The following is an 11,700-nucleotide window of genomic DNA, read 5'->3' as shown; positions in this document are numbered from 1 at the left end:
TGAACAGTTTTTAGTCTGTCAGACACTTGCTGTGCAGGTTTGGAGGGAAAAGGAGACCAATACAGCATGGATACTGTGCTCAGACCTTTACAAGCAGACAAAGCCCAATATAAGCGAAGATGGTAAATTTGCACTGTAAATAATTTGGTTCAAGAAACAGGTGAATCTTGCATTATATCCTCATAGGAAGCATTTTTCTGATTAAAAGTGAACAGGAATTTCCAAGTCAGTGGTGCTGGCAGGCTGACAAAATCCAAGCAGTTAAACCAAGTGACTTGGCTGAAAGTCTACGGTTTTTGGCTGGTTTTGGGTTTTTTGTTTGTTTGTTTGTTTTTGTTTGTTTGTTTTTGGGTTTTTTTGTTTGTTTGTTTGTTTGTTTGGTTGGTTGGTTGGTTGGTTTTTTGGTTTTTTTCCTCAAATCAGAGAACTCCTGTATTATGGTTTTCTTAACACTAATAGGGTTCTTCTAGAACTTGTCTGTAACCCACACAACTATGCCACTCTAAGTATGTGACAGTTTCTTAGTTTCAATGCCATACAACACCAAAAGTCATTGGCCTATCAGCGTTACTCAGTTGTTACTCTATCCTCTTGCTCATCTTCAGCGGCCAAGTGCAGATAGGAGTTCAGAGTAGTTGTGAAAGGCACACTCTGGCTCACCCCACCACAAAACTTCTGTCCCTTAAGACAGAAGCAACTCTCTCGGGATCTGTGTTTTAATGTGGAAAACAAAAGAGGCCTTTTTATGACACTGCATGTACTCACAAAAATTACCTGTGTTGTCTGATCCCAAGCTTCCTCAGCAGTAAAATAAGGCCATAATACCTACCTACTTTTTTTACCTACCTACTGTCATTTCTCTAGCACTTTGTAGGTGAAAAGTACTAAGGCTAATACAGCTGGAGGAGAAATCCTGTTCCTTCTGAGTTTTACTTTCATATTCTGGGCACTGGAGTTTACAGCAACTTAATTTTTCAAAACAGCAGAAAACTAATACTAGAATTTTACAGTCACATGGATAAGAAAAACTTATGTGCTTGGACCTATTTGATTATCAGCCCAATACTTCACTTTGATAACTATTTATGTCAAGCCCATATAAACAGATATTTACAAACATATACATGTACATAACTTTCTTTCATGCTATCTTCCATGTAGCTTTCTTTCATGATAAAATGTGCTATAATACATACATCTATTCTACAAGCAAATCACCAAGAATTTGTCAAACTATGGTCTGAAAAAAAAATGAGAAGGCATAGAGATGGAGCTCTTCAAATTAGCTAAACTTGTAGAAAGGGTAACCCACAAGTTCCTCACTGACATGTATAAGGAAGCTAATGTATAGTGTAGTCTTGCTTCTGGGAGAATTTCCTCTGTAGTTGTCAACCTCAAACACACTGTTACTTCATTTGACATGACTGCAGTATCTCATAATGCTTCTATAGGAGTACAGTAAAATATGTATTTATGGGAGGTTTAAACTCTTAATGAAGAATCAGCTAGTAGTTGTGAAGTCAAAACTCCTGCTTTTTACTGAAGTCGTTCAGCTTTTAATGTAAAGCAGAGTAAACCAAATGAATGCCCAATACAGCAACACTTGGGAGAGCCAGAATTCTAGAGTCAACAGGTTGCTAATTAAATTTGGAGAGTTTTCTTTGAGGATTTTACTTTCTACATGAAGGAAATACATTTTTAGCAACTTCTATTCTTTCATCCATGTGGCTTTCTAGTTCTTGTTATTCTTTAAAGCACTAGAAACTTTCTCTATTTCAGGTATCCAGTAAAAAGGGAAAAGCTTAACTACACTTCTTCAGCCATGCAAAATTTGGTGGTCAGACCAAATTAACTTATCTACTGACAAGAGAACTGCCTTACACACATTTAAAGAGGAGGAGAAGAGCAGCAGTAAGTGCTCTGTATCAGAAAGTTCTATGTGAAGCTGTTTGTTAGGACAGAGGCCCTTTGGTATTATTGAAAAGCAACCTGTAGGAGACTACCTGTCACTCTGCAGGCTGGCAGGAGGTCCAGTTCACATTCTCCTTGTTTTAATGTTGTCACTAATAGAGTTAATCAACTGGTCATTGAGAGGTAGCTGAGATCTGCTATTCACATCTATGTCTTACAGCTGAATTAATTAATTTCACAATGTCTCTTTTAACTCAAAATGAAAGACAAAAGAGTATCAAAAAGCCACAGCTAAACAAATTCTCTACCAAAACAGCTTGTACAGGGTTCAGCAGCACTTTCATGGTCTATGCATGCATCTTCTATTTTTCGTGAAAGCTGTGAGCGTGCAATCACACACGTTCTCTTCAACTCACTTCTTTTTGTCATGTTTGCAGCCTCTGTGGTCTGTGTGAAGGTAGTGGAGAAGTGGGGTGTTGGAGCAAAGGAATAGGGCAGCTAAGCTGGCAGACAGGATAGCTTGTGCTGTTTCACTCATATCACTAAAAAACACGTACTACTGCCTCAAATTGGACTAACACTGCCACAGAACTCAGCGTTTCTCATATAGATTTGAGACTCTGAATTTTACTAGCATTCTGTACATACTGGATTTTTTTATCACTTATGACTCTTCCCAATAAACAAAAAAAAAACCCAAAAAACAAAAACAAACAAAAAAAAGGGGGGGGGGATACAAGAAAAAACTTACTCCCATAAGACAGGAATTCTTAAACTATAGACTCCTACACCTTTTTGCTAACCCAAGGCTTTAAAAAAATCTTAAGCCTGTTTTCTTTTCCCTCTCCAAATCTAGGGGTTAGCTTAAAAATGTCACACAAGATTAAAGAAACAATCCTTTCATTATGAAAAAAAGTTCTTAATAATTTTTAGTTTCCAGATATTACTGCTATTAATTTTTTTTAATATAGTAGCACAGTTGGCAAGAAAAGTGGTAGAATTTTCAGATTAAAAGAAGACGGATGTTCATGAAAAACAGAAGTAAAACTCCAAACCAATATGAATTTTTGATTCTCTGATAAAACTAAGCAATTGTTCCAGACAAATAGATAATTTAAAGGAAAATATAATTTAATGATTATATCTTTTTAATACAATATATAATTTAATGCTGTATTTTCTATCAAATTTGAAGGGAAGTCAGTCCTGACCTTACAGGATAAAAGTGGGAGGAATGGCAGTGCCATGGTGCTGCTGAACTACTTAGAAGCTTTCTACACCATTCTGGGCTGCCTTCTCTCTTTCAAGGAAGATATTAAAAAATCAGAGTAAAAGTTCATTTTGTATAATATGTTGGTAAAAGAACTAGTTACACATTGCCAGAAAAGCAACTGAAGAAATTTTCCTGCCTTCTCTATGTTTACTTTCCTCATGGCTCAATATGAATATATGAATTCTGAGTGAGATCCTTACCCCTCCTCTCACATAGCAAAGTTGATGGGAAGAGCCAGAACCGTGTAAAATTCTCAGTTTTGCCTAAGAAGCAGTGGCTTCCCCTTCACCATCTCAGATCTCTATGCACACACAGGAGGTGCCATGCAGAGAACCCAGGGGAAGAACTATAATTTACAATGCCATCCCCTCCACCGTCTTCACCACCCAGAAATTCCCAAACTGGACCGGGAAGTTTTCAGTTTTTGAAGGAGGTCAGCATACAGGGAATGCAGCTATTGGAGCTGAGCAGCCCCCTTCTCACAGGCTGCTCTTTGTTTCTGGCTAGTGAGGACCGTATGGTCTTTCTGTAGTTGCCTGACCAGCCACACCCCTGAGTTCAACCAGCTCACTGAGCCCTGTTTCTTACCTGCCCAAGACATGCAGTGGGTGACTTTTTAAAGAACTGTTTGCTACATGGTTGTAAAAAAGTGGCACTACTATATGGTTAGCAAGCCCAGAGACTGAAATTTAGGTTTTAGAGCTTTAACTTTCAACAGAAAAAGGCAGCAGGAACTATGTACAGTATTTCAAGCCCTACAATGTATATTAACATAAAAGCTTCTGTCAGTGGATTTGTAGGTGCTTCTGAAAATAATGTGGTTTGGACAATTACATCTTTAAACATTAGATGGACATACACGCCCTTCAGTTTATTGACATTTCTTGAAGTCATGTTAGGGTTTTCAGCATAAGAATTCAGTTATCATTTTAGTATATTCATAGAATCATAGGATGTAAAGATGTTGGAATGGAGCTTAAACATCCTCTAGTCCCAACTTCCTCTGCCCTGGGCACTCATACTTCCCACTAGACCAGGCTGCTCAAGGCCTTATCCAACCTGGCCTTGAACACTGCCAGATTTGGGGCATCCAGGACCCCCCAGGGCAAACCATTCAGTTGTCTCACCACCTCACAGTAAAGAATGTCTTCCTAATTTTTTCCCCTCTTTCAATTTCTTTCTTTCCTTTCTCATTTCATCTGCAGTTTTAGTAGTCTGAAAGCTTTCAGGTTTTGGCCAGATAGGGAAAAAGAGTCAACAGAACAGAGTATAGTTTTAGTTTAGGACTTCATTTAGGATATATCTCAAAATTATTTGAAAAGTGACAAAGCTGTGCTGTCATGAGCTTCTGAGCAAGGGCATAAATCACAGCATGGGGAATGAGGGTGGAAACAAAAAGCACTTCTTGTCAAATCCAGGAGAAAATAAGAAAGCACTCTTGGTCAACAGAAATATCAGAAAAACAATTTTAAAAATTAGCTGATGATCTTCAGTCTTAAGCTGCTCCAAGGGAAATATAGGCTAGACATTAGAAAAAAAAATTACAGAAAGAGTGATAAAGTACTGGTATTAAAAAAAAAATTACAAAAAGAGTGATAAAGTACTGGTATTGTCTGCCCAGAGAAGTGGTGGGGTCACCATCCCTGGATGGGTTTAAAAAAAGACTGGATGTGGCACTTGGTGCCACGGTTTTGAGGTTGAGGTGTTAGGGCATGGGTAGGTCTTGATGATCTTGAAGGTCTCTTCCAACCTTGTGATTCTGTGAAATCTGTGATTCAAAGTGCTTGCTAACACCTAGCACATCACATATCATGTGAATCAACAAGCAGGTATGGCTCCAATTTTACTAGCAGGTAAGGATTAATTTTCACTGGACAAGACATTAGAATCACAGCATGCATGGCCAATAAAAAGTGTAAAAGTAACATGCACGGTACTTTACAAGACCAGGGAATCTGCACTTCCTGATATGTATCCATTCACTAAGCATCTGGGAATCTTAGTATAACCAGCTTGATAAGACGCACCTTTCAGCCTTGTGTGGCTGTTGTCGCTTTTATCTTCTAATAATCCAATCTGGTTCAGTGGTACTTTCCTCCATTTCAAAAGACTTTGCCAAGGGACACTACAGTAGCAGCCCTGCGTATACAACCAAGATATTTCTAGACTGCTCCCCTAATGTTATTTTTAAAGTAAACAATTTCTGTATTTTTCACAAAGTTAAGCTGTATTAATCGTGGAAGCAGAGGAAGCCTGCTCAACCATGTGAATATTGTCTATGCCAAGGAAAACACCTGAGAAACAGCTCCTACCTCCAGAAATGAAATGAGTTGTAATGCATGGCACAGGTAGAAAGGGATTTCACATGTGCTGGGGGCTCTATTTAAGCCTTACTTGGTTGTTGCAGCAAATTGGTGAGGGACTGCTTTGATAGCACATATTGCTTTCCTCTCTCGTCAAGAGGAAGTTGACTAAAATGGACATAATTTTGTAGCTGGTAAAAAAATCTACAGCCAGTTTTGCAAAAAGCAGAGAACTAATGGCTATCTCAAGTCAGCAAACTTTCTCCTGGAACACAGTTGAGCCATCTCTCACAGAAGGCATTAAGGAAAAACAGTGCACATGTGCATAACTAAATATCCTCTTAGCTAGGCACCTGAAGATTTTATCTCACTAGCTGCTCTGTCAGTTTTGTGGGTTTACAATTGCCTTCTTTTAATTTCAAAAGAATGTTTCAAATTGCTGTGAGAACACTGTATAAAAGAACATGGCGCTATGCAATTAACAGAGCACAGAAGGAAATACTGAAAATTACTCTATACAAAGATTTTTGATAAGAGAACAAACCAGAACAGGAATAAAGAAAAATATATTTGCCTAATCACTGCTTTATAAAAAATGTATTGGAAGTAAATGTAGCTAAATTTAGAAATTAGCACAATTTTTAATTAGCAGCATACTTTTCTATGGTGCTTCTCTAAAGTGCATGCCTATGCACTTTTTGGAACAAAAGTTCAGAGCTGGCTATCTCATATGGAAATGCTATTTTAAAGGTCACATTTTAAATGTGCTTTTAGCTTTTGTGTATTGCATAGATCCAGATTGTGAGTAAAACCCTACCAGAAAAAAATTGTGAGGGCCACCTTCCATGAGAAACAGGATACAGCACAAACCCATTGCCTTGCTCTGCTACAACAATGTTCTCTACCTCTATTCCCAACCAACCCAACAGATGACTTTAAAATTGTATCTAAGCTTCACTTCACTTTTAATGTTGCATTTTGCTGCTTCTTTTCAGACAAGGAATTAGGTCCAAAAGTTAGACTGTGTTTTCCAACTGTACTGTCAGGTTGGATAATCATAATTTTTTCAATGTATAAAAGAAATTTTATTTAAAAAAAATTAAATTAAGATGTGGCTGTCCTACTACCATAAGAAGTGCAGGAAGTATCAGGCGGTGTTGACACTTTGCGTATGGTACAATATCTTGCTGGTTGCTCTAAAATTAACAGAAAGTGGCAAAAGCTACTGAACACTCAACATTGGAAGGCTGGTGCTTGAGATGTATGGTTTTGAAATGCTAGACGTTGTACAGACGTCTCTGCGTCCAGATGTGTAGCCCGTCCATGTGAACAGTCTGTAAGCCCGCACTACGAGATCAGCTCTCCCCTGTCGCCGGCTGCTGTCGCGACAGGGTGCAGCCCCGGAGGCCCAGCGCCCGCTGCAGGGTTTTTGCCCGGCGGGCGGTCCCGGGCGATCGGCGGGCGGTGTTTTGCAAAAAGCAGAGAACTAATGGCTATCTCAAGTCAGCAAACTTTCTCCTGGAACACAGTTGAGCCATCTCTCACAGAAGGCATTAAGGAAAAACAGTGCACATGTGCATAACTAAATATCCTCTTAGCTAGGCACCTGAAGATTTTATCTCACTAGCTGCTCTGTCAGTTTTGTGGGTTTACAATTGCCTTCTTTTAATTTCAAAAGAATGTTTCAAATTGCTGTGAGAACACTGTATAAAAGAACATGGCGCTATGCAATTAACAGAGCACAGAAGGAAATACTGAAAATTACTCTATACAAAGATTTTTGATAAGAGAACAAACCAGAACAGGAATAAAGAAAAATATATTTGCCTAATCACTGCTTTATAAAAAATGTATTGGAAGTAAATGTAGCTAAATTTAGAAATTAGCACAATTTTTAATTAGCAGCATACTTTTCTATGGTGCTTCTCTAAAGTGCATGCCTATGCACTTTTTGGAACAAAAGTTCAGAGCTGGCTATCTCATATGGAAATGCTATTTTAAAGGTCACATTTTAAATGTGCTTTTAGCTTTTGTGTATTGCATAGATCCAGATTGTGAATAAAACCCTACCAGAAAAAAATTGTGAGGGCCACCTTCCATGAGAAACAGGATACAGCACAAACCCATTGCCTTGCTCTGCTACAACAATGTTCTCTACCTCTATTCCCAACCAACCCAACAGATGACTTTAAAATTGTATCTAAGCTTCACTTCACTTTTAATGTTGCATTTTGCTGCTTCTTTTCAGACAAGGAATTAGGTCCAAAAGTTAGACTGTGTTTTCCAACTGTACTGTCAGGTTGGATAATCATAATTTTTTCAATGTATAAAAAAAAAAAAAAAGAAAGAAAAAGAAAAAAAAAAGAAAAAAAAAGAAATTTTATTTAAAAAAAATTAAATTAAGATGTGGCTGTCCTACTACCATAAGAAGTGCAGGAAGTATCAGGCGGTGTTGACACTTTGCGTATGGTACAATATCTTGCTGGTTGCTCTAAAATTAACAGAAAGTGGCAAAAGCTACTGAACACTCAACATTGGAAGGCTGGTGCTTGAGATGTATGGTTTTGAAATGCTAGACGTTGTACAGACGTCTCTGCGTCCAGATGTGTAGCCCGTCCATGTGAACAGTCTGTAAGCCCGCACTACGAGATCAGCTCTCCCCTGTCGCCGGCTGCTGTCGCGACAGGGTGCAGCCCCGGAGGCCCAGCGCCCGCTGCAGGGTTTTTGCCCGGCGGGCGGTCCCGGGCGATCGGCGGGCGGTTCCGGGCGATCGGCGGGCGGTCCCGGGCGATCGGCGGGCAGGCCAGCCCTGCGCGGGCTCCGCCGGGGCCTGCCGGCAGCTTCGGGGCCGAGGGGCGGGTCTGGGGCCGGGACCTGCGGGAGGACACGCTCCCGGCCAGCAGCCGCCTGCCACTCGGAGGCCGGCTCTCGGAGAAGGTGTTTCAGGCGCGGCTGCCCAGCGGAGCCCGCGGGTCCCGGCCCAGCGCTCACGGGGGACAGCACCTGGGGCGCGGCGCAGGAGCGCAGGGCAGACACCGCGCCCGCGGGCCCGGCCGCGCCGGGAGCAGGGCCCGGGGGGCGCGGAGGGAGGGGAACGGGGGAGGCCGTAGGCAGCGGCCGTCGGGGCTGGCCCCGGCCCAGCGTGCCCCCCCACCCCGCCCCGGCAGGCGAGGCGTGTCTCTCGCGGGAGAGGACAGCGCTCGGGGCCGCCGGCGGCCGCTGCTGCACGGCTGCAGCAGGTGTGTGGCGGTGGGGACGGGCACGGAGCGGTGACAGCCGAGCCGCAGCTCTCCCGTCACCGCTGCAGGTACGGACGGAGTCGCGCTGCGGAGCCGCGGCTGGCGGATGTGCTGGCGCAGGTCTACCGTGGTGGTCCCCTGTGGGGGCCGGGGACAGCGCGGAGCCCGAAGCCGTCGCGGGCGAGACCGCCCTCGCTTCCCGCGGCCGGAGGCGAGGCACGGCAGGGTGTCCTCCCGCCGGGACGGGCTTGGTTTGGAGGAAGGGGAGCGCGGTGCCTCCGGAGGAGCGGCCGCCCCGGCCGAGCTCGGGTTGAAGGGACCCGAGCGCCCCTCGCCAGAGCTGTGGCCGCGGGCGACGTGCAGGGAGGTTCGGGTGTCCCGCAGCCCCCGCAGCGGGCGCGGGGCCGGCAGCAGGCCCTGCCTTGGAACCGGCGTCTCCGGCCGGGCGCAGGTACGTGCAGAGGGACGCGGATCAACCGAGCCCGCCGGCGGCACTCTGCGGCACCCGGCTCCTCCCGCCGGCGTCCCCAGAGGAGAGGGTGGCTCTGCTCGCCGGCCGGAGAGTCGAAGTACTGGAAGTCACTTTCCTCTTAAAGCAGTAGTTTGCGCTATCGCGAAACAGGTATCGTGTTAGGTGGAATGTGTTTGAGGAGTGAGTGATCGGTAAGGATCAAGGAACAAATTTCTCTCACGTAAATAACGGGGAAAGGGACAAAGCCACAGGCAGACCCTGCCGTGGTGCTCAGATGTGGTGTAAGGTGAATGCTTTCATAGGGCAACTACTGCCGCGTTTTACAGCTGGCTATTGGTAAGACGTACTGTTTGATTACATAGCTAGTTATGTTTAGCCCTGTGCAGATCTCTGAAATATCTCTCCCTGCAGATACTGTCAAACATGCTGCTCTTTACTCGAACTAGTGGCTCCTCCACAATATTTAACTGGGTCCTTTCATTCCTATGACAGAAGTTGAGCCATAGTACAAAAGAATTTGTGAAGTTTGTGCTCTCTCTGAGCAAAAACTTATAAACAATACAACATTTTTAATTTTTTACTTCTTTTTTTGGTCTCTGAGCTACTTTAGTAGTTTTATTGGTGGTAGGGGTTTGTTTGGTTTTTTTTTTTTTTTTTTTTTTTTTTTGGTTTTTTGGGTGGTTTTTTTGGTTGGTTTTTTTTTTTTTTGGGGGGGGGGTTTGTTTTTTTTTTTTTGTGTGGTTTTTTGTTTTTTGTTTTTTGGTTTTTTTTGTTTTTTTTTTTTTGTTTTTGGGTTTTGTTTTTTGCAAGCTGGTAATTATTCTGTCCTAATGAGCTTTAGACATTTATGATAAAGACCACTATTGACACCTTTGTCTTTAATTCAGCAAAAAGGTGCCAGACACTATGGACTTGCAGCCCACAGTTTGCTGGAATCTCTTGATTTTAATTTTCTGTATTTAGAAGGAACCTGAGAGCACAGTGAGCATACACTGCAAGTCAAATTTGCCTTTGACACTGCGTCAGTTTAAACCCACTTAACTTAGTTTCTTCAGAAAACTTCTATATTTAGTAGAACTAAGAAAAAAGTATTTACCTTGCACATGTATTCAGAGACACATAGTTTGAAGAGGGGATTTTTTTTCTAGTTTATTTCAAGACAAAACTTTTACTATGAGACGTAAAATACCCTCTCAGCTAATCTATAAAAACATTTGTGTAACTTTTAACACTGAGAAGAGTCTGAATCCATGTGTGGTAGGGTTAGTTAAAAACAGGATAAAACATCATCCTTCTCTACCACCTGAGTAGCCCAGTCTATGCTGAACAGTCATAATCTTTATTTTATTCTTCAGTATTTGACATCTGGACTGTATAAATGTGACAGTTGTGTGTAGCCATTAGTTTTGTAATGCTTCCTGCATCTGGTGTGGGGAGGAGTAAAGAAAAGTTAGATAGGCAGTTATCCCTGTGTAATTAGCCCAGTACATGATTGAATTCTCAGTGTAAATAAAACTTTTCTTCATACAGAATGAGTTATAAACCTTTAAAATCAAGACAAGATTTTTCCTATTGAGTGACACAAGGTAAGTGTTGTTTTCAAGGTAGCAGACTACTCCTTGTAGGCAATAGCATAACAGTATATAGGGAAAAAAATTCTTAAGTATCTTTACAGCTGTAAAGGCTGATTATTGATGCATTAGCACTATGATTGACCTCAGGTTTTGGACTTTGTGCAAGTAGTGGTGGCAGCAGGTTTATGCCTTTTTTTTGATTTTGTAAAGCAAACAGGCTGCTTTAAATATTTGCAGAACACTCTGCAATTACAGGAGAGTTTCTATCCTGGGAATAGAATTGAGATTTTTGCTTTGAGTTGATGTGTGTCATTGTATTGGGATGCTTGGCAAAAGAGCAAGCCGATATTGCCCTTAGCTACAGGAGGAAGCCCATTCCCTTGTTAGTTTTGAGCGGTTCCTTATCTTGCAGGTTTTGTTTGACCAAGTTATTCCAAGAAATGAAGCAAACTGTAATCTTGACTTCCTAGAACTCTAAAATCTCAGATATGGAAATGACATTTGTTCTACTCTGTGCAGTTGTTTAGGTTGTTTTTTTTTTATTTCTTAGTGCAAGAGTATTGCATGAAAGAGCTGTGAACAAAAGAAGAAAGCACAGGGCTGGAAGAAAGTGAAGAAATTATGACTAAAAAATAAATCGTTGTCTAAATTCTAATTGTGGTCTTAGCTAGTGATCGTTCATGTTGTTTCCATGTATTTCAGGAACCCATGTGGCTATTGTGTCTCCTCAGAAAAGAAGTAGTTTAGCAGTACTATTTCTCCTTAAAAATCAATAGGGAGGACAATCAGGTTCTGTCCAGAAAAAAAAGGTACAGCATTCCCTCACATGGTATGAGCAGTAACAGTCTAGAGGGTGGGAAGAATTACATGATGGGCAGAATTGAGGAATTGAAGCAGTTTTATTCTTGGTAGTTCAAAACCCACAGTA

The sequence above is a fragment of the Onychostruthus taczanowskii genome, unplaced genomic scaffold (assembly GCF_017590055.1).
Source record: "Onychostruthus taczanowskii isolate IOZ18803 unplaced genomic scaffold, ASM1759005v1 scaffold145, whole genome shotgun sequence".
Classification (NCBI taxonomy): domain Eukaryota; kingdom Metazoa; phylum Chordata; class Aves; order Passeriformes; family Passeridae; genus Onychostruthus; species Onychostruthus taczanowskii.
The sequence above is the reverse complement of the archived record's forward strand: the minus strand, read 5'-3'. Positions refer to the sequence as shown.